The sequence below is a fragment of the Lissotriton helveticus genome, chromosome 2_1 (genome assembly GCF_964261635.1).
Source record: "Lissotriton helveticus chromosome 2_1, aLisHel1.1, whole genome shotgun sequence".
In the NCBI taxonomy this organism is placed as follows: domain Eukaryota; kingdom Metazoa; phylum Chordata; class Amphibia; order Caudata; family Salamandridae; genus Lissotriton; species Lissotriton helveticus.
The window spans coordinates 1,812,269,639-1,812,280,006 of record NC_136059.1 but is presented as its reverse complement, the minus strand read 5'-3'; positions in this window follow the sequence as shown (position 1 = coordinate 1,812,280,006).

Below are 10,368 nucleotides of genomic sequence, written 5' to 3'. Positions count from 1 at the left end.
TATGGAGACAAAAAGGAGGCAAAAGGTTAAGTTTATCGAAAAAAGAGACTGTTTATGGAGGCAAGTAGGAGGCAAAACATCAAGTTTAGGCAAGAAAAAGGACTGTTTATGGATGCAAAAAAGTTAACTTTAGGCGGGAAAAAATACTTTATGGAGGCAAAAAGGAGGCAAAAGGTTAAGTTTAGGAAGAAAAAAAATTGTCACAGAGTCAGAAAAAAGGCAAAAGGTTAAGTTTAGAAAGGAAAAAAAACTGTTTATGGAGATAAAAAGGAGGCAAAAAAGATTAAAGTTAGGCGAAAGGAAAATAAGGTTATGGGGAGAGGTTAAGAGCAGCAGTGAGGTGTCTGGCTGACAGCAGTTACAGGCTTGAGCAGGAGCTCGTCCTGCAGCCGCGGGGGAAGCTGGCTCATGGACCTGCACCCATTTCTTGGAACATGTTTAAAATATAGCATTTTTTCAAAATGGTTTTGGTTTATTAATTAAGTCAGTTAAATACAGCTTCTTTGAAAGATTTGCTGATAAGGGAAATAATTATAAGATATTCAATTTAGTAAATTCGTGGGAGCTCTAACGCAGAATGTTATATACACGATTTACTAGATTGTAGGATGAAAGGTACAAATTCCAAATGAATCACTGCCACTTTCCTACCCATGAAAGGTACAGCTAGAGTCAAGTGTAAATGGTTAATAATAATGCACAAAAGAGCAGTGTGCGGAGGACATTGTACAGCCCAAGTACCTATATTAGCTAAAGTACTGTCATTTTAGGAATTCAATTGCCAGTCATTTTTACTTTGCAGAAATCACCTTCAGCAAGGATGAGTTGGTCTTCAAGGCAATGTCAGTGCGAGCATTGTATCTGTGACCAGAAATGATCATTAACAGGTGTCTGTGAATATTACAGGCAATTAAATTAGATTTGTGAAATCGTTTTTACATCACCAAATTGTAGATGTTGTCATTAATTGCACAGAAGTGAAAAACACCTCACATTTCGTGACAGATAATATAAATACCTTATTTTATACATGGGAAATATTGTTTCTGCCTTAATTCTGGATATCTAGCAAATGCTGGGCTCTTGGTTGCGGTTAATTAGATTAGAGACTCAGGGGCATATTATCAAGGGATTTATCTCCGCTTTTTTGGCTTTAAAAGACAAGAAAGCGGAGATAAAATGATCTCCCTATCAGCAATAGGGTGCTAACACGCAAATTCGCATGTTAGCACCCTTTTTCTCCTCGCTTCCCCTTGCATCTCTAATGAGATGCAAAGGGGGCGTTCCAGAGAAAAATAATAGGAGAAATGTTCTTAAGCGACATTTCTCCTATTATCAAGGATTTCGCTAACCCTGGTAGTGATAAAAAAAAAGCAGCGCTAACCACGGTTAGCACTGCTTTTTTTACACCTGGTATTTTCCTGACTTAGCCATGATATCCTATGGAAGGTGGATATCATGGCTAAGTTTGTGAGCCCCTATCATCAAGTTAACGCCAAACTTCGAGAGATTATCGTTGGTTTTCCAGCAATAATCTCTCATTTGGCAGTTAGCGCAAAGATTTTCATCACTTCTGAGATAAACCTTGCTAATAGCAAGTTATCTCTGCGATAATTTCCGGCGATGCTTAGCGTTAAAAAATGTGTTGCTAAGCCTCGTTAGCGATAAATATTGCTAATCGTTGGTAACATGCCCCTCAATTATGATTACGTTTTCAAATGTAACCTTTAGAACAGTGTGTGATTGAAAGTCATTGCAGTTTCCACCACTATCCAGAGTATACAATATCTTCAGACTCCTTAGGAAGAGTCAGTATTTCATAAAGACATGTCGTAAAAAACGTGTACTGTTTAAAAGTACTGTGACAAATCTACATTTACAATGATATGAAAATAAATCAAAATCCATTTGGCCGTTCTCACTGCCTAAAAAGAAACCATTTTTCGTTCACCCATGGCTTACCTATAAGAGAAAGAAATGTTAGAGGAAAAAAGATTTTTAGGGGCCCATGCATCAAGCTAAGCAATTGTGATTCCTTCATAGCGATCATTAAAGAATCGCTATTAAGGAATCGCAATTGCCTATACATGTAGGTTTCTCTTAAAAAAATAGCGATTACTACACATATCCTAATTGCGAATCACAAATTGAATTTGCTACTAGGGAATGCTTTGCCATTCATTGCTATGGGCCTAGAGGCCGATAGCAATGAATGGGACACCATTCGCAATTTGCGATTACCAAATAGGTATTCACAAATTGTGAATGCGATTTCAAGGGTGCCAGGGGGCCAAAAGGCCACCGTAATGCACCCCCAAAATTGGCATGTGTGTACATGTGGTGCACACATTTGTGCTAATGGCATGTGTGTGCCACATGGCACTTACAAAAATGCAATTTTGTGCATATTTTTAAGGAAGTGCAAATTGGCATCAACTTTTATCTGATACATCTGGATCCTTGTCCCCAAAACAATGGGCCCCTCTAAAGACTTTATAAATTCCAATGTTTGCAAACTCACGAGATAGCACCGTCAATCGTCACTGTCAATCATCACTTTCAGTTTTTGAGTGTTAAATAATTTCAAGGAATCTAGTACAAATTTGACCAATCTCTAAACAATTTTATTGGAGGACCGGCCCAAGTACTTTTTCAGAGCCCCTTAAAGGCACACATCCTGCGGCAGCTTTACTATGATTTTACATCAGTTTGAGTCACTTTTGTGGCGCTGCCCTGGTGCAAAATCCTTTTAGCATTTACTAGTGCTACCTTGCCTTACTTTGCCACAATTAGGCATTACGTGGGTGGAGCATGGTGTTCCACTGCATCCACCCATGTATTTTATTAGAAACCCAGATTTATGAAAGACTTTTAAACCTGGGTTAGCCCCAAAATGTCTGCGCCAACCCAACAGAGGTGTACCAAAGAGAAATGTTTTTATTTCCCTTCTTTAATTCCTCTTTCTTCTTCTCCTCTGTGCTACATTCTGCAACACACATAGCAAGAGGAATATGCTTCTAAGAATTTCTATTGTACAGGAAGGTATTCCTTCCTGCACAAAAACAATCCCACCCATATTGCAGGCACCCTTGCAACATGTTGCAAGAGTGCATGTGTTGGTGCTAGGCAGCCTCCAGTGTGCCAGCGCAGGGTAAGACATAACGGGTGCCATATCTTTGTAGATATGGTGCAGCCCCCTCCCCCACTGCTGTTCGCCCTTGCCATCGAGCCCCTGGTTTGCAGGGCGAAGAGCCGGCAAGACTACAGTATTTTGTGGCTCTGCAAAATATTGCTTGCTGCGATTTGTTGCATGAACATTTAATAAATATGAGCCTGTGTTCCAAAAAAATAGTTTGTGAGTAGTGTTTTCTCAGTTGAAATGAGCCCATATAGATTGTGATATTATAGGATACTATTTTGTAATTCAACTAACATAATATGCATACATTGGTTCCTTTCCCTCCACTTTCTTGGCCAATAAAACTAGTTTAATTTCTTCAAATCGAATTTTCATACATATTACATCTAGTGAATTAATTAACCACAGAATACAAACATTTGTTAGTGGCAAGTGAATCATAATTTGTATATATACAAGAGCTATTTTAGGTTTATTCAGATTTTTTTTGATCGTCACTGAAACTTTAATGTAAAATGTTCTCTTTCAAAAGCATCCATTAAGAACAAACCTTAGGGAAACTGTGGGGCATTCAAAATGCTTCACAATTAATTGTAGGTAAAGTGCTAGGTGCATTAGACCTCAGTTTATTAAAATCTCTTGCTATTACTTTACCCTCTCCCTAAGACGATGCTGAATGCACGATTCCAGACAAATAATTAAGCACTGAGGAGTAGTTAGGCTTATATGCAGTTATGTATGTTATCTATTGTATTCAAATGTATCCAACTGTATAAAAATAACTTTTTGGCAAAAGAAAAGAAGAATATAATATTGTTGAGCTAATCTTAGTCTCTGCAACAAGCTGATACACATTCTGAAATAATGTTGATCTGGGTCAGATTCCTTCTTTCTGAATACAAACAGTGATTTCACTTTGAATAACTGAAACCATCAACCCAGAAATAACCTCGTGATGTGCCAAAAGGGCTTTTGGTCAGGTCTGGTTCCTTAAAAGCAATCTCCTCAAGATGCCTTCCTTCTGACAGCAGGAGTACTGCAGGGAATGAAAACTGGAAGGAAAAAGAGTAGTCAACAATTCTTAGTTCTACTTTCACAAAGAATTGTCTTTACATTTCACAAGAAAACACTGGTTGTTTCCACTAAGAGTGCAATTTCCAGAATCACTGTTCCTGAAGTTAAATAACACGTTCTTGATATTCCGGAATAAAAACCTGTAACAGTTATTTTCAAGTTTCATTATGAATTCTAAAAACAAGCCTATATAACCAAAGACAAATTCTACTGAGGGGGAACTAGGTGTTAGTTCCCAATATGTCTCTCGTGCTATGGTTGGTTGATCTCCCTTTACCAACTACTAGTGCAGACGTAAATGTGTTCCCACCAACTTAACACCTTACCAGAGTGCTGATTTTTCCCAATTCACCAGAAGAATTTCTGCTCAAGCTAGAAAGTGGTACCTCATCCAAACGTTTGAAGAAGGTGAGCAGGGATTGAAAGCATACAGAGCACGGTGTCAGAAAACATGTGCAGTGTTGATCTATTGGAAGACCGAAACAGCTCTCTAAAATTGAGAAAACCACTTGGGTGTTTGGCTCCTTAATATGGCAGCTCCTTTCAAAACCAAACCTGAAGAGCAAGTGCTGCTGCAAGGACACAACCTCTTTAAAAAGAGGTGCTGTCTCAGCAGGATGTACCCTCAAGCATGTTCCAGAACTTGCAAATCCTGCTGAAGGGAAACAACAAGGAAGTCATCAGAGTCAACACAAACAGATGAGTCATCAGGGTCAGCAGGTCATTTAAGCATGTTTCAGATGAAGACCTGCTGCTAAAGGGAAACAACAATGAAGTCACAAGATTCAGCACAAACAAATGAGTAATAATAATAATAATAATAATAATAATAATAATATTAATAATAATAATAATGATAATGTAACTTCTAAAGAACAATAATTACTACAAAAGAAGTGTCCAAGTGGAATAGTGAGAAACTCCAAAGATAGCTTTACAGAAGGCTAAAGAAAACTAACAGCCTATTTAAAAAGCCATTGTTTCAGATGTTTCTGGAGCAGATCTGCGGTCTCTGATTGCCTAAGATGAAGAAAGGAAGAGAGTTCCATAACTTGGTTGCCAAAACCCTAAAGGAGCTGCCGCCAAAGTGAACCTTCTTACTGCTGGGAATTCGAACCAACAAGGTCCCAGAGGACCTGAGACACCTTGCAAGAGAGTAAGACCTGATAAGCGTGTGCAAGTGGCTGGCTCCTGTCTTTCTAAAAGCTTAGTAGCAATAGCAGAGAGCCTTAAAGGAAAAACGTTTATTAGTAGGGAGGCAGTACAGTTTGCTCAGAACCAAGCTCAAAGAGGCACACTTAAAAATGTAACAAAAGCCTGGCCACAGAATTCAGCATGCACTGGATTCTCTTCACCTGACTCTGAGAGAATCCCAGGTAAAGGATGTTACAATAATACAAACGGGAGATCACAAGTGCCTGAATCATCATTTTCTGGGCAGATTCAGGCAGAAGGCGAATGATGTTCTTCAGGGATTTTACAATCTCAAAGCCTTTGCCTGCCAAGGCCATGATTTAACTGTCATAGGTAAGATTTTAATCAAATCAAATGCCTAGTTTTTTAACACTATGCTTTGATGATGGAAGGGGGCCTAAAGTAGATGGTCGCCAACTGGGAGACCAGATTGGTGGCGCTTGCCCAAAATAAGGACCTCAGTTTTGTAGCGTTTAGTCCAAAGGGTCAGCAGATCATCTGAGCCTGTTCCAGAGCTGGCTCCTGCTGCCAAACGCAAACAGTGAATAAGTCATCAGAGTCAGCATAACAAATTAGTCACATAGTGAAGACCCCTTACAGGCATGAGTGTTAAAGCACACAAAACAATAACAATAAAGACATTACAGTAATACAACATATCTTGTTGTTTAAGCATTGGAATGTTATTGGTACAAAGATGCCAATGAAACAGACTTTAAATATTTGTTTTAATATTTGCGGCAACAAGTCTTCTGCTATTATTTCAAGAGAATATTCTCTCACATATATGGTGTTTAATTAACATCAAGTAAACCTTTACATACACTCTGACACTGGCACATGAATGGAACCAGCACCTACTGCCACCACAAACACAAATCTGATTTTGGTAGTCATCTTGCACTAATCACTGATTCAGAGTTGGGAGTCACAATGGCAATGTCTATTCTTTAGACAATCCACCTGCACTTTTAGGCTATGCATCAAACATCTCAGGAGAAGCCTAAATGTTGTGGACCTGTATTGCTGTAAATTCATTTACACACACAACCTCTAAAAACACATAGGGAGCCTTTGGGCTGTTGAGAATCGGGCTGCCAAGATGTATATTAACCCATGAAATAAAGATTGCATCTTCAGCCCTGAAACATGGGTTCTTAATGCAGTCAAGGATGAAGATTAAATCAATAAAACTGTAAGTATTGTTTGCCAAGCCTATTGGAGAAAAAAATAGGTATGACTCTAAATCTGGTACCACACTTAACACCTGTTTGTAATATGCACTTCACTTGACAAATGCTTGCCTGATGCAGCAACAGTCTTTAAATTTGCAAAGTATGGTGGCCATTCACTGTGAGTCTGGGGCTCTAAACTCTACATTATCCAATAACATTTCCCAAATGCAGAACTAAGTTGCATATGTTTGAAGAAGTATTTTGCACATGGACGATTCTAACGATTATGCATCTCCAGACAAGAGCATGCAACTCACACTAAGAAAGTAAGATAGGGACTTGCCGGAATTCAACGTTCTTAAATCTCACTCTGTAATATACTTTCAATGTCATAGAGCACCCAGAAGTAATTATGTGGAAATGTGCTGTACTATGCAAACCCCCCAAAGCAGGTAAAAATAAATCTTACTAAATAGAAATCTTAAAGGAAAAGGCAGCCAGTTATTTGCTGCTCTTTAAGATTTCTATGAAATAGCTAAAACATCAATGAAACTATGTGCAAATTACCTCAAATAAAAACTACTCATGAATATCTTAAAATGTAGGAATCAGAACGCTGCATTGCTGTTATTGATGATGATATTGTTGTTGTTTTTAGTATTATTATTATTGTTAACATCTTGATAAAAGAAGTGTTGCTGACAAAATAATATTATTTATGAAAGTTGTTAACGATAACTAAAATCACAATATTCATCTATACATGTATTACCTCTTATTCTCAAATGAATATTTATTCGTGGCACACTTGTTGGTAATGATTGGGGTATATCAGAAAGGCAGTATTGGATCCAAAATAGTACATTTTGTGGAATGTGTACAATTGGATTAGAATTACTAATAACTTGTGTCAGCAATTTTTCTTTCTTCAGGCTAAGATTCTTCCAGGACGTTTCTGATGTGGGGGTTAAGCCATTCCCAACTCTTGGCTCTAGAGATGATAACAGAAGACTAGCTTTCTCAATCTTTGCATATTATTGAACTATTTGAAGTTTGTTCACGTGTGCTCAGGGCCCGACTGGAAACAGACACCGTCCCAGGCAAACTGCTCAGCTGACACCCCCCCCCCCTGGGTTGAGGGGAAGTGCGTCTGAGCAGTTTGCGAGCACCAGTTTTGGCCGATTTTGTTACAGGGGGCCGATATTGCTGACCCCCGGTTACAAAAATGGCCCCCAGGGTACCCAAAACTGGCCCCCACCCTACCGGGGGATTGCCCGGTGCCGGCTACGGCCAGTCCGGCCCTGCATATGAGCTTCTGGGTATTGGTATACATTTGGGCTTTGTCATCGCTCGGGTGCTTGATCCTTTTACTTGTTCTATGGACACTCTGAATTGTTTACTATGTGATTCACAGACAATTCTTTTTTCTTTTGTTAATAAACCCTTTCAGACATCGACTTATTTGTGAGATCTTCTTTTACATGATCATAATAAAATGTACAAATCTGAACATACTAAAAGCTAGTTATAGGGCTATAATCTCTGGATATGAAAAATGCTGAAACATGTTAAGATGAATCACAACAACCCTCTTTGTGGGAGTTGATCCTAATTTCTGATTCTTATCGCCTGCTAGCTTAATTTGTATACTTATGATATTTTTAGACTGTACTGTTTTTATCATCGAAATGTATTGTCCTATCTATTTTGATATGCATGAAACTTATCCTTTGATCCCTTGTGTCTTTTATGGCATTTCTACCGAAATAAAGACTTTGATTGTTGTTGTTGTTGAAATACAACTTCCCTGTTTAAAGTGAATTTGAGGCAAGAAACAATGTCAGGAACTGGTCCAGAGAGTGAGACAAGGTTTTGAATGCAGATCCTTTTGTTTTATTGTGTTAAGCATGTGTGACCTGTAACCCCAGGCTACCAACTTCTGCAGAGCATAGTGTCCAATATGTTATCATAGTGTTTAACTTCAGTTTATTATTAGCAAACAAAGCAGCTCACCAATGTTAGAAATGACCACCAAAAGCTTTCTTATGATACGAAAACTGGAACAGGCCCAGTAGTCATGGGTATTTTTTACATGTATTCACAGCACACACCCTGAATGCAGGAACAGCTTTCACAAACATAACTTCGTGAATTGAAAAAATTATAACATGCTGGGCCTTTGGGCAAAGACAACTGATCAGACCAGGCAGAGGATCATAAGTACATTGACTTTCACCGCAGACAAAGTATGCTACAAACCGTGAGCTGCATGGAACTAGACTGTGCTTAACCTTTGATTTGAGATGTGTGGCGTCTGTATCTCATCTCTCGTGTGTGTGTGTGTGTGTGTGTGTGTGTGTATGTAGCATTTATATAAAGTGAAACTAGCAGTGAGGCAGCACAGCAGGTTAGCCAATTTCAGACAGCAGAGGTAGCTGGTTTTTGGACTGTTACAGTAGTGTGATGTACGGTTTTTGAAAGACATTCATTGGAGCAGGGATGGGTCAGTACAAAAGGATATGAACATTTCTTTCCAGAGCCAATGTATGTAGATTAAGATAGATGTTGGAAGAAATGTATACCAAATATGATAATGCTCATTTTGTCATTTTTGTTATGGCTATGTGTGGTATGAGTTATTCTGCTACATTTGTTTTGTACAAAGTTGCCATATAGAATAATCCTTTACAGCATTCAATATATTTCTATTGTTCTTTAACCTAGGGTGCTGACAGACAGGAACTAATTCATAACCTGTACAGTCACTGGATGAATCAGTCGTCTGTGCCCAAATGGACTTTTCATCAGGTAGATGTGCGGGGGCATGGCACACTGGCTGTTTTGCCCATGTCACACAGCAGAGATGCTTACTTTCATTATTTGTCGGCCAATGGGGGATCAAACAGTTATGTCTGAAATCTTCCATGAAGCAAACACAAGGAGATGATGGTCGTAGGGCTGAAACCTTTCAGACACTCACCCCCAGTCACAGATATGTGTTGAATCCATCATCATCTTCCATGTTCAACAAAGAAACATGCTTTCCAGAAAAAAATGGTATACTCAATTGTGCATAGGTTGCACTAGCTCAAAGACAAAACTGCAATGAGGTCTATAACCTTTATGTGGGTAAAATGTCACTACCTTCTGCTTTTCAGCACTAACCCAGTCTGGAAACCACTCCTAATGCCAACCCTGTTCAAGATTCTATAAAAGTGGGAAATATCAGGTGTGTACAAAGGTGAGTTAAAATGATTAAACAAGGACCTTTTATTGGGTAGATATCAATAACATTATATACTGGATACCTCTATAACATTTCATCTCCTCCTCATGATGTGTGTGAACCTCCCTGACAGCCATATCATCAAAAAGTTGGATCATCAAGATTTTGGCTACACCCTCTGGTTTGTATAAATCTGGGCTAACCCCTCCACTCCTTTTGTTTTAGCGTCCATCTATAATCAGTCATCCTGCTGTGTCCTGTTCTTGGCTCCCTCCTTTGTTAGTTAGCTTTCATTTAGGATCATCATTTCCCTCCACCTGTTGTTTTTGGCACCTGTTTGTGCAATGTGATGTATTACTTTGTCCGTGCTGATGCTTTTGGGGGTGGACATTTTTGTTTGAGCTAGTCACCGAGGTCTATTCTTTTGGTTGAGGTAGCATCCGTGCACATGGCCGATCCTGGAATTTAACCGCTATGCATTGTTTGTGCCTAGGCAGCACTCCTGGCTTCCTTGTGTGTGTTGAATGTTTTACTTCCTGGAGGTGATTCAAGCTGTGATG